The following is a 12,652-nucleotide window of genomic DNA, read 5'->3' as shown; positions in this document are numbered from 1 at the left end:
GTTATACATATCCTGAGTGTATAACTAATTGAAAATACTTATGGAGTAGATATTTCATGCTAGACATTTCCCCAGGCACTTTGCTTACATCAGCTCACTTTACCTTTCTGTTTTTCTCCTTTTAAAGATGAGGAGACCAAGGCAAAAAGTTCACAGAATTAGTCTCAGGTCATATCATGAGGAAGTTGTGGAGCAGGGATTTGGATCCAATCATGGAGATCTTAACTATTTTCCTCTGATGTGAGCTAAGTGAGTACAGTGTCTATTGAAGACATTCCCAGGCAATATCGTGGGGCTCATTATAAAATATGTTGTAAATTATATTGTTGAATTTAATAGAAAATTTTAAAGGAGCTTATTATGAGGTTGCAAATATTCTTTGTAACTATTTAAATATGTTCTACAAAATCCATTACTTCTAAGGGTCTGTATGGTATTGGAGAGGTAATGTAGTACTTACTCATTGGAAAAATGATTTCTGGAGAGTTACAGCTTGTGTTGTTATTGTTTTGGTACAAATCCTGGTGCCATCGCTTATGAGCTTTGTGACATTAACAACATAACATAAACTTCATTACGACTTAGTGTCCTCATGTCAAAAAGGACCCTTTAATGTGTACTTCCTAAGGTTTTTATAAGGAATAAAATAATAGGTATAAATATTTAGAACAGTGTTTGCCACAGAGGAAGTCATCAAAAACATTATTTTATACCATATATATTTTATTTATTTATCTATTTATTTATTTAGCTTTTGTTCTTTTAGTGCCACACCCATGGCATATGGAGGTTCCCAGGCTAGGGGTCTAATCGGAGCTACAGCTGCCGGCCTACGCCAGAGCCACAGCAATGCCAGATCTGAGCTGCGTCTGCGACTTACACCACATCTCAGGGCAATGCTGGATCCTTAACCCACTGAGTGAGGCCAGGGATCGAACCTGCAACCTCATGGTTCCTAGTTGGATTTGTTTCTGCTGTGCCACGACAGGAACTCCCTACCATATATATTTTATTTTTTTTAATTTTTTAATTTTTTTGTTTTTTTGCCATTTCTTGGGCTGCTCCTGCAGCATATGGAGGTTCCCAGGCTAGGGGTTGAATTGGAGCTGCAGCCGCCAGCCTACACCACAGCCACAGCAATACAGGATCCCAGCCATATCTGCAACCTGCACCACAGCTCACGGCAATTCCAGATCCTTAACCCACTGAGCAAGGCAAGGGATTGAACCCTCAACCTCATGGTTCCTAGTCGGATTCATTAACCACTGCGCCACAACGGTAACTCCCTACCATATATATTTTAAAAGGGGAGAACTATAAATAGGAGAGCTGAGAATAAAAGCATGGAAATTTTTACCAGATTATCCTATGAAATGGTCCAGGAGCCCCTAAAGTAGTTGCCAAAAGGCCATTTGCTGATTAAAGCTAATGTCTCAAAAGGGAAGGGTATTAATACTGAGAAACTTGAGAAATAAATGTATTTTATATTTTCAATGAAGATAAAATGATAAAAATCATGTGACTTTAGTAGCCAAACACATTTTTTATCAGCGCAAATGAATATATGAATTTTCAGGGAAAAGGGTTTTAAATCATATTTCTATGCCAAAGCAATTAAAATAATTGTATTTACTATTTTAAAATATTTTATCCACCCACATATCCTGTAGAAGAAGGAAACATAACTGTCACAGTAATAGCAATACTTAGCATCACTTACTGAGCATTTACTCTATCTGGCACTGTTTGAAGCAGGGTAGTTTAGGATAGACATAGGCATATGTATGTACAATATTTATGAAACAAGCTTTAATGTGGGCTTGAAAAGGCCTTGCAAATTAATGAATTGAATATTTTCAAATACAGGCTTATGTATTAACTTTCAATTCAGAAATTGTAAATAAATCTAAGCCTTATAGATTCAGTTTTATGATAAATGTCCTCAAGTATTTCTTTTAGGGAATACAAAGTTATTACTTCTATGCCATCAACATATTCATTTCAAGTGTTTAAAAAATGTGTCAACCAACTATTAATCTATTCTCAGTTATTTCACAAGCATAAAAAATGAGTACGTTAAAAAATTACTTAGGAAAATCTATTTTAAATATTTCCCCAAGACAATGTACATGGTTAAATCCTATCCTCCATTTGGTAGAGTTTCATTTACTAGGAATTCTCAATTCTAAACATAGTGCCAGATTTACATATTATTTTGATGATTTATCACAAGATCTACTTGCTAGTGGACTTTCAGATATATATAAATGCAAAGACTAGTAAAATTATATTTTTTCCTAAGGATTAATTTTATTTATTGAAGAACAAAGATCCTTTTTGAAGCTGTATTTTTTTTGTGGGGTGATGAGCCTTTTAAAATATTGTTAGACTACACATGGAGTGGCAAATGGTCCATAGGACTATTTCCACATACTGTGATTTCATATTAACTCCTTACTGATTTTTTTAACTATTTAATTTTCCACTATGGCTTGGTGTCTAGAATCCATTACAGAGTAATATGAATACCCAAATCCCAATGTATTCACATGCCTTATGACATTATATATATTTTGTTGTTGCCTCCTTATTATATATAATATATATTTTTATTGTTACCATATATATTTATATATCTATGTACAATATAGATATATATAGTTACCTTCTTTAAGTTTTTTTTTCTTTACTATTCACTTTTATTTCTGAATTTTCCCAATTTTACAAATAGTTGTTTTGGAAAGTACTATGATAAATAAAGAACACTCTGTAATGTCCTATGGGATAAAACAAATAATTTAAGATGAAGACCCCGAATTCTACATAGTCTAACTGACACAAGACATCTATGCATAGTTACAGTCAATATTAAGGACATAACATATGCATATAATTTTGCCACTAACTTTCAATTATATCATTTTTAATCCTCATAAAAATCATGTGAAGTTATCACTAGTCTTTTTTATTGTGGAGGCCATGAGCAGATAATTTTAAATGGCTGAATCCAGATAGTCACAGCTATTTTGACCCAAGTGCCCTGTCCTCTCCATTTAGAATGTCAACCGGAATAGGAAAAGACCAGCTCATTGTGAGGAAGCTTTTAAAAATTACTTTATAAGTTTTATTAAAGTACAGTGGATTCACAAGGTTGTGATAATTTCTGCTGTACAACCAAGTGACTTAGTAATACATGTACAGACATCCACACTCTTTCAGATTCTTTTTCCACATAGCTTATCACAGAATATTTGAAAAGATCAAAAAAAAATGAAAAACCCTCAGTCAGACTAATTAAGAAAAAAAAGAGAAAAGACAATGAAATCAGAAATGAAAAGAGAGGTTATGATGTATATCACAGAAATACAAAGGCTCATAAGAGACTACCACAAACAACTGCATGCCAATAAAATGGGCAACCTAGAAGAAATGGAAAAAATTTTGATTCTGTGATGGGAGGTTGAGAATAGTTGCTTGCTTTATTTCTGGTTGTGGTTCTTCCTTTGCAGATTTGTAAAATTGAATTATATTTGAAACTAGAAGCCATTATATGTTAGGCAAAAATCCTTACCTCAAAAAGGCTGGGATAAATAAAAAGTAGTTTTGTGGACATGAACTTATTGGTCCTAAGTAGAAACCTTACTCTGAGAAACGTGTTGTGGCTCAGTTGTCAACAGCCATCACCATCTTAACTCCTCTGGCTGACAGACAGTGTTCTTTTCCTTTGTTAGAGTCTGAACAGCACATGTATGGAAGAACAATTTTAAATGTGATGAGTAAAAAAGTGTTTTGAAAGTCAACCCTTAAACCTAAATATATGTTATATCTCTTGACTCACATGCAGACCAGATTTAGAAGCAAAAACTTAGTATGAAACATAACTCACATTAAGTTCTCAAAGTCAAAACTAGAAACTTGAGATATGAGTTAGTCACTTTGTATTTTTTAAATCAGTTTGAGTTTTATACTAATTAGGGAACAAGCTGGGCTATGAAGTTGAAACAAAAATATAAATTATAACAAATAGAATGTTGCTTATTTGTATATAAAGTTCTGGCTTTAAACAATCCAGTAAAGCTAATATTTTAGTTCAGAATTATTAGGAAGCTGAGCTACTTCTATTTGGTTGTAATTGTCTTCCCTAGGGTATAAGCTGTGTCTCCATGGTCTAAGGTAACTCACCAATGCTATGTTCCTACCAGCCAGAAATCCTATGTACAAATATACCTGAGGGCAAAGGAACTAGAAAACACAGACTCTACCCTGGTGTGGCAATATACCAATAAAAAGAAAAAAGGGTCTATTTTATGATTATCATAGCAATGCAACTCTCAATCTCTGCAGTGGACTCAATGATCTGAGATCTCAGTTTTGCTCAGGACAGAGTATTTTATTTGTTTATTTATTTATTTAACTTAATGGGAGTATATTTGACTGACAGTGTTGTAGTAGTGTTCTTGATAATCATCTATTTTATACACTAGTGTGTATATTTTATTCCCACCGTCCTATAAAGTAATGCCATTTGAAGCAACATGGATAGACCTAGAGATTATCATACTGAATGAAATAAATCAGAGAAAAACAAATATTATATGATAGCACTAGCATGTGGAATCACATTAAAAATGATACAAAAGAACTTATTTATAGAACAGAAACAAACTCACAGATTTTACATCCAATCTCATTTTTACCATAAGTGAAACAGTATTTTAGATTATAGGAATTCTCTTGTGGCACAGAGGGTTAAGGATCTGGTGTTGTCACTGCAGTGGCTTGGGTTGCTGCTGTGGCCTGGGTCCAGTCCCCAGCCTGGGAATTTCCACATGATCTGGGCATGGCCTAAAATAAATCAATAAATGAATAAATAAATGGTAAAAATATTTTACTCCAATGATAGCTTATCAACATTACTTGGGTTTCTACTTTTTGATGGATTTTCATTTTTAACTTACACCTCCTCTCTCAGTGAATGTGAACTGTGCTTTGACGTTTTGAATTTTGTTGAAAATGCTCTGTGAACCAAGATAAGGTTAATTTTCATAAAGAGTCCATGTATGCAAGAGAAGAATAAGTATTCTCTAATGATTTAGTATAGAAATAGTCATAGGTCAAGATTGTTAATTGTGCCATTTTTTGTTGTTGTTGTTTGATCGCCAAATTAATGAAAGGTAGATTATTAGATCTTCTGTTGAATTCAAGGATGGCTCGATTTCTCTCTGTAAATCCATCAATTTTTACTGTAATTTTTTTCAAGTATTTGTTAGATGTTTATATACTTAAAATTTCTGCCTAATTTTACATAATTCCTTGAGCCAAATATGGCTTTTTAAATTAAAGACTGATTTGTCTTCTGGGTTATTATTTACTTGAGTAAATCATTTTCCATTCTTTTTCTTCCCTAAATCTCATGAGGATCCACTTACATTCAGGGATTCTTTGTGTCTTTGCCACTCCCATTCCCCTATCACCACACAGGGTCTGAAAGCAGTAGACCAGCTTTCTTGATTTCTCCTCTGCTGGTGGGAATGATTTTTCTCTACCCACCTCTTCATATTTGAGTGTCCCTTTTTGTGTTTAGGTTTCAGTTTCAGTTCCTGCTTGCTGGTACTGAAGCCCTGTTCCCTCTTCTCTAGGAGCCAAGAGTCTAAGTCCCTGTTTGTGAATACAGGTGAGTGACCACACATTAATATTCAGCTCCTGCTTGCTTCATTGTCTTCTAAAGACTTTTCTAAATTTCTTACAAATCCAGTTTTATAAACCTATGTATCCAGCATTTGCTGGTATTTTTATTTTCATTTCCAGAATATCTGACCCTTCTTAAAGTCATAAACAGATATCTCCCCAGATTATACTGTGCTTTTGCTACTCTTTGATAATAGCAAAATATAGTCTACATTTAGAATAACTACTACTACTTTATATGATGTATATTTTTCTTATAATTTATTTTACACTAATTGTCTTTTGTCTCTCTTTACTAACTTCTAAAAATAAACCTAGCATAGGTTTTGCTATAAGATGATGTCATCAAGTCCACCCTAAGTAACTCTTACTGCACACTCATAACCTCCATCATATCTGGGGCCATATCTCTCTGTGCTTCAACCACACTGATATGAAAATTGTCAGGCATCCTTCAACTACAGTGTCTTTGTCCATATCATACAGCTGTACCCTTTGCCTAGGGCGCTCTTTGCCTAGGGCACTCTTCCTTCCCTTTCACACAACCCTCCAACCACAGGGTGACCAATATTTAGAAGAAACTTCTTTTACCTCATTTAACTTATCAACCCAATTATACTTTTTCAGCATAAATGAGAAGATCTTAGAACAATCATTAACTCACATTTATGCAGGCATGGGAAAACACATTTCTCTGTGTGCCCATACTTGTTTTGAGTTAGAGTGCTGTGAAGACATGGGCCCTGTGTGGCAGAGCTAACCCTATGTCTCTTACACTCACCCCAGTGCCTAATTCAGAATGAACTGTAAATATCTGTTTGTTTCATACATGAAATACTGTGTGAATAATCTACTTGAATGACAGGGTGAGAAAATAGGTCTTGATAATATATTTTCCATTTGAATGCATAGCATTTTCTGAGATAGTGATGTGTTTATTTACAAGAGGCTAGTTTTGACCGTATTTAACATTGCTACATCAGTATAATCTTAGGCCAGCCTCCAAGTCATTTTTTATATTGAGAATGGATTGGCTTTATTGTAATAATGTCATAGAGCCAATTAAAAGTTGAAGAAAAGCTAGAGACTTTTCCCTAGTGACTATGGTATCCTTGAACTAGCATGTGTTTGGGGAAGATTATTTGTTTTAGTGTCTACTATACTCTTATGATCCAAAGATAACCCCAAAATAAACTTATTACTAAGTTTAACTTAGAAGAAAGCACACTCTAGCATCAACTACGTGACAACAGAGAATTAAAATTCAAGCAAACCTCTGGTTTATACTTTTATGAAGGATTGGTGCATGAGATTTAAGATTTGAGAGTAGAGTAAGCGAATAAATGAGTTTGCTTGTCATAATGGAGAAATGAATTTTTCTTACTGAAATTTTTAAAAATAATAATTTCTTCAATGAAACAATATTTTTTTGGAAGAGCCACTCATTGTGATGATTCTGTGGTTGGTATTTGTTTGACTTTTCCTATTACTGTGAATAAAACTGATAAAGATACAAAGACTTAAATATACCATTTCATTCTTCTTCAATGACCTAAGCATCTAGAATATAGATAGAAGATAGTACACAAAAATAACTAAAAAATGACATCGAAGAACATGATAAATGTTGAAATAAGGGTTCAATCCTAGTTAAAGTTAACTGTTGTTTGAAGAGAGAATATCTTTCCTGTTAATGTTGAACAATGAAAATTTCAGGAAAAAAATGTAGGGAGGGATTTAATTTGCACAAATAATTGCATTAGCCCAGTTAAGGGACATTAACAATTAGTCTGTATGTTCAACATGAAAATGATTCTGCAGAGTTTTAATTGAAGGGATTTATGCATATTTAGTAGGCTTAATGTTGTGTCTTCTCGAACCACTCTGCTGTATAATGCGGGTGGGTTGTGATTAGGATATAATAAGACCAGTTCACAGTGGTGCATCCAAAATGAGGGCCCAGATGTGCGATATGTGTGAATGGGACACTACTAAAGAAAAAATGTTAGAATTGTAGAAATGCTACTCTTCACTCAGGCACTCGGGTCTAGGAGATAGTCTTGAAAAAAGCTTGTCTAATTCTTGCAAAAATTCATTTTGTTATGTAGAGTGTAATGGGGTATTAAAATGAGATTTCTTCCCCCTTCAGATTAGTGATGAAAAACAAAGGGACGTAGTGTAACCACACATTACAAAGAAATTAAAACCTCAGCTTCTCTGGCTCTGATGACTCTGAACAGCATTTAAAATGATAATATTTTTTGATTCAATAATTCAAATTATAGGATTTAAAAATGTGTATACAGAGATGCTCATTACAACAATATTTATACAATAATAGTAATATATTAAAATATATAGGGGATCAAAGGCTAAGTAAATTATTATGTATTAAAATACTTAAATATTATATACTTATGAATTGAGATATATACCATTTTCTAACACATGAGGGGATTAACTTAAAAAGACAAAATGTAAAATTCTATTTGGATTACAAAACCAAAGAAAACAAATGAATTACAGAACAAATGAATAAGACATTAAAAAACATTTGTATCATTTATAAAAGCAGGATTTTTTATATGGGATTTATTTTCCTTCCTGAAGATATTTAGTTTGTGTATATGTTCCATAATGACTTCATTTCTATTATAATATAGAATATAAATTATAAATTATTAAGTAAACTAGATTAGATTTTTAAGTACTAACACTGAAAAATAAAAACATCATGTTCTTTTTATTAAAGATAACCAAAGGAATAATTATTAGTTAAACCATTTGATTAGTAATAGAAATATTTAAGAATACATTTTATATATAGATATATCTATATGTTTTAAAAGGTGTAAAATATATAGAAATGAAATGGGATGGATGTCTGTACCTGCCAGTGAAAACCTAATTTTGTTAATGCTTCAGAACTAGGCAGTCAGAGCCAACCACACTTTGACTCAAAAGTGTTTTCTTTTGCCCAAAGCTCATTTAATTCCTTGAGATACCAATTCTGTTACAGACGTTTCCCAGCTATCTGAATCCTTTCCAAAATTAAATGATGTAAATAACACATGTCATATCAGGTTTTAGGACAATAATACAAGAAGAAATGCAGGTAAACTGTAATGTATAAAAATACCTTGACATTCACCTATTGTCACATTTTGACAAAGTATAGCATTAGGATAGGAAAAAAAATGATGATGTAGAAATTTTCATCATTTTTAGTCTTATTAACAAAAACATAAAAGTAATGATTAAATACCAAGCAATGTGGTAATGTGAGGTTTTTTTCCATTTTATTACAACTCTTTATCCCTCTGTGCATATTAAAGGAAAAAGTAATTATCATCTCCCTTGGTGGCATACATAGCCTTATTTTTTCAGCTGTGCCATTTATTGCATTTGAGTAGTGCTCTCTATTTTTCTCCTCAAAATACTTTGACATTGAAAGTCTTTTAATAATGCCCATTTTGTGTTGCATAAATTGGGACGTGTGTGTATATATTTGTGTGCATGTGATGTTATTCTCTTATTTCTACCCTTTTTATGATTACCAAAAAGGTTGCTTTGAATTTGGATTATGAGATGGAAGCTAGGGTTTATATTGCTACCAGTTTCCCATAAAATCTGAAGCTGAGAGCTAAGTGACGTGATTCTGCATTTGTGATAGAAAAGCAGTGAATATGTTTTACTGACCTTGTTAATATCCTTGCTGCTCAAACATTCATTAGCTTTGTCGCCCTAAGCAAGTATATTTAAACCTTCTGCATCTCAATTCCTTCCTCTGTATTTTGGGGAAATATAAATTACTACCTCAAAGAACTGAAAGAATATATATATATATATATATATAATTCTATATACACATACATTCCCATATAAAGTTACCAAATCCACAGGATATACAAAGATTAATCATTTATTCAATTATATTTTTTGGTATAAACCACAGAGAAGACCTATCTTTATTTCTAACTTTATGCTGTTCATACATGGTGTAAGGAAAATAGTATTTAATGAATCCGAACTGTAATTTGAAAGGCAATAGAAAACTATGTTGTCTGCATCAGAGAATTCATCTTTCCAAAGGTGAAAGCCACAGGATATACCTTTCATCTGACACTGCAGATTTAACATTTGCCTAAAAAAATCTTGTGTGCATAAACTCTAAAGGGTATAAAGGATGTAGGTGACCTTATCAATGGTAATATTATGTATAATATGTTATAGACTGTCCTATCAGTTTAGGTAGTTCCGGATTTCCTATTATTATTATTATTATTATTATTATATGTTATAAATAGTCTAACAAAGTGCTTGTAAGCTGCCACATATAATAATACTTAGTGGCTCCAAATCAAGCCTTATCGTAAGATTTACTCCTTCACAGTTGCCTGCTTGTGAATTTCTTGTTGGACCTTTGGGGCTTTAGTGACATAACCTTAACATTTTATGTAATCACTTTTGGGAGTATTTTAAAATTGTGTGGACTTAGCTGAAAGCACATTTGATTGCAAATAACAGAAAGTCACTTGGACTGGATTAAGCAAATGGGCTTTATTGCTGGCATCCAGGGCTATTTTAAGATTTCTCAGGCAGCAGCACTCTTAGCTAAACATTGGGCCCCCATTTGCTCTGCACACCACTTTAAACACTCTCTCCTAGAAGCTTCTCTCTTGACTACTTTCACTTACTCTCTGTATACACAGGAGAAAATGACCACGGAGAGTTTCCAAGTTTAGAAATCTTACAGTTGTAATAACTTTTGGAATTTCATTGCCTCTGAAAAATGTTGTCAAATTGTTGCTGGAGAGAATTAAATGTCGTAAATGAAACCCAGCCAAGCAATGATGTGGAGAGTACATGACACACATTTAAAAAAAAAAAAATGAGAACCCATTAGATGGCCATTTTTGGTGAGAGGATAGTGCTCAAAGAAGAGAGGTTGTTTTACTTACAGCCCATTCCAGAATGTGTCTGCTATATGAACCCTAACCATTTGTCTGTGAGTTTAATAAAAACAGTGTATGTACATAGTACATTGACTTTATTTTCTTTGTGAAGAACCACTAGTGAGGAAGGGGACATTTGGCGTGAAAAAAACCAGTTTCAGCATTTCCTGTTAAAATTGTATTTTATTTAAGTGTCCTTGTTTTTTCCTCAGTTCTATCATTTCTCTATTATACATTTATTTTGACTCATTGGCATATTGCAAGGACATGAAACTAACTGCAGTGGGGGAGAAGTATAAAGGTAAGGGTCAAAGACTACTGAAGATATTTAGAAAATTTTGCCATGTTCTCCTTAGTCTGGACATCATTCTGAGGTTAGCAGTTCTTTTGCATTTTGCTTCACCATTATGGGGGCTTGGTTAAACTTTCACTTAGATACTCTATCCGTAATTAATTTTAAGTACCTGCTCTTTTGGGAGAAAAAACAGTTACCAGGTAAAATATCATTTTCAAATAGTTCTCTATTAACAAGGATTCAACAAACAAATTCATGTGAAGGACATTTATCATGGGATAGTGACAGATGGTGTAGGATATTAGCATGATCACATTGAGAGAAAAGGGATTTGCAGGGCTATGCTGTTCAGAAAGGAAGAGGTGACGTTTCAGCTTGGAATTCAGATAGGAAAGGATAACATGCTGCCCCAGTTGGGGGAGAGCTTATCTGAAGACACATGAAAAGATAACACAATGTCTGTGAGTGTGTAGAAGAAAATCCCTTTGATTGTAACAAGGGTGCTTTTATGTGAACTGAGGATTGCAGAGCTGGAAATGTTAATAAGGATTAGAGTGTGCATACAAACCTTGGTTTTAAGTGGCAAAAATGTGGGAAGTTATCCTGTGACACATGGAAAACCATTGAAAATTTGTGGACAGGGAGGTGAAAGATAGAGAGGAGAGCCAGTGAAATTCATGTTCATTCTTTTTCCTGGTTAGATTGAGTAGGGGAAGGGGGAAGGGAAAAGGAGAGAAAAAAAGAGTGTTTATTGCAAAAAATAATTTATGTAATAAAGTTGCCTATTACAATAATAGAAGGAGGTGATAACATTCCAGGGAAAAGATGGATGGTGGAGTTTGGAGTGCTATTGGATATTATGTTATATTAAGTTAAGGGACTAGGAGTCTCTCAACCCAACTGCTCCAAATATTTATACAGGAAATACGCATAGTTGAAAAATCAGCCAGGGAAAGTGAAGTTTGCTTTTTATAGTTATCAAACTTATGGCTTCATACGTAGGGGTAAAGAGATTGGATAAGTTGGGTTGGCAGACATTACCAACCCAAAGGGAAAAGAACAATGTTTTCTCTCTCAAACATGAGAAAGTATCACATCCTCTCCAGCTACATAAGACAAAAGATACTAAGGAGAGAGAGAGAGAGAGAGAGAAGAATTCCTTAAGCCATCATAACACCAGAGAAGGAGCTGGCTGGGCAATGGAAGGATTTGACTATAGCAAAGGCAGGGATTAGTCTGAGTGGTGGGAGATTGTGAGAATTTGCCTTGTATTAGTTGTTCCTATCAATATATAGATAGGGTGCCCTGAAGTTCCTAAATAACCCCTTTGTGTTTTCCAGTGGAAGCAGACCTCCTCCTAACTAGGAAGATGACCTGGAGTCTTTCCATTTTGGCTGGATAAAATGAAAGATCTATAAATAATATTCAGCATTACTGAGCAATTACTGTGTGCTAACTGCTGGCGTAATGCTAACTCATGCAACCCTTACAGCAGTCCTATGATAGATAATGTTACTATTATCATCAATCATATGGTTAAATTGAAGAACATAATAGTAAAGTATTTTTCTATACATCACAGAGTTAATTAGTGGAAGAGGCAGGATTCAAGCACAGGCCTTGTAGTCCCAGAATATGTACTCATGGTATTTCACTACATTTCCAAGGAAGAATTGAAAGAAAAAGAAAAAAGAAAGAAAAAAATTTAAAACAA

At 33.6% G+C, this 12,652-nt stretch overlaps 1 protein-coding gene across 17 annotated transcripts in view; it reads left to right on the top strand.

The window, feature by feature from the left end:
- The window catches only part of CDH12 (cadherin 12), a 989,627-nt gene that overhangs the window by 141,557 nt on the left and 835,418 nt on the right, over positions 1 to 12,652 (top strand). For 3 of the 17 annotated variants that reach the window (XM_085001685.1, XM_085001679.1, XM_085001680.1), the window contains one exon: positions 5,585 to 5,674. The exons of the other annotated variants lie outside the window; for them this stretch is intronic. The gene's annotated coding sequence lies outside the window, so the exon portion shown is untranslated. The remainder of the gene's footprint in view (positions 1 to 5,584; positions 5,675 to 12,652) is intronic. 17 annotated transcript variants of the gene reach the window in all.

Source organism: Sus scrofa, chromosome 16 (assembly GCF_054392235.1).
Source record: "Sus scrofa isolate SSC_HxYL_T2T_F1_AM1 chromosome 16, Sscrofa_HxYL_maternal_Yorkshire_Landrace_v2.0, whole genome shotgun sequence".
NCBI classification, from domain to species: Eukaryota; Metazoa; Chordata; class Mammalia; order Artiodactyla; family Suidae; genus Sus; species Sus scrofa.
Note: the sequence above shows the minus strand (reverse complement) of the source record. Positions and strands in the feature narration are given on the sequence as shown.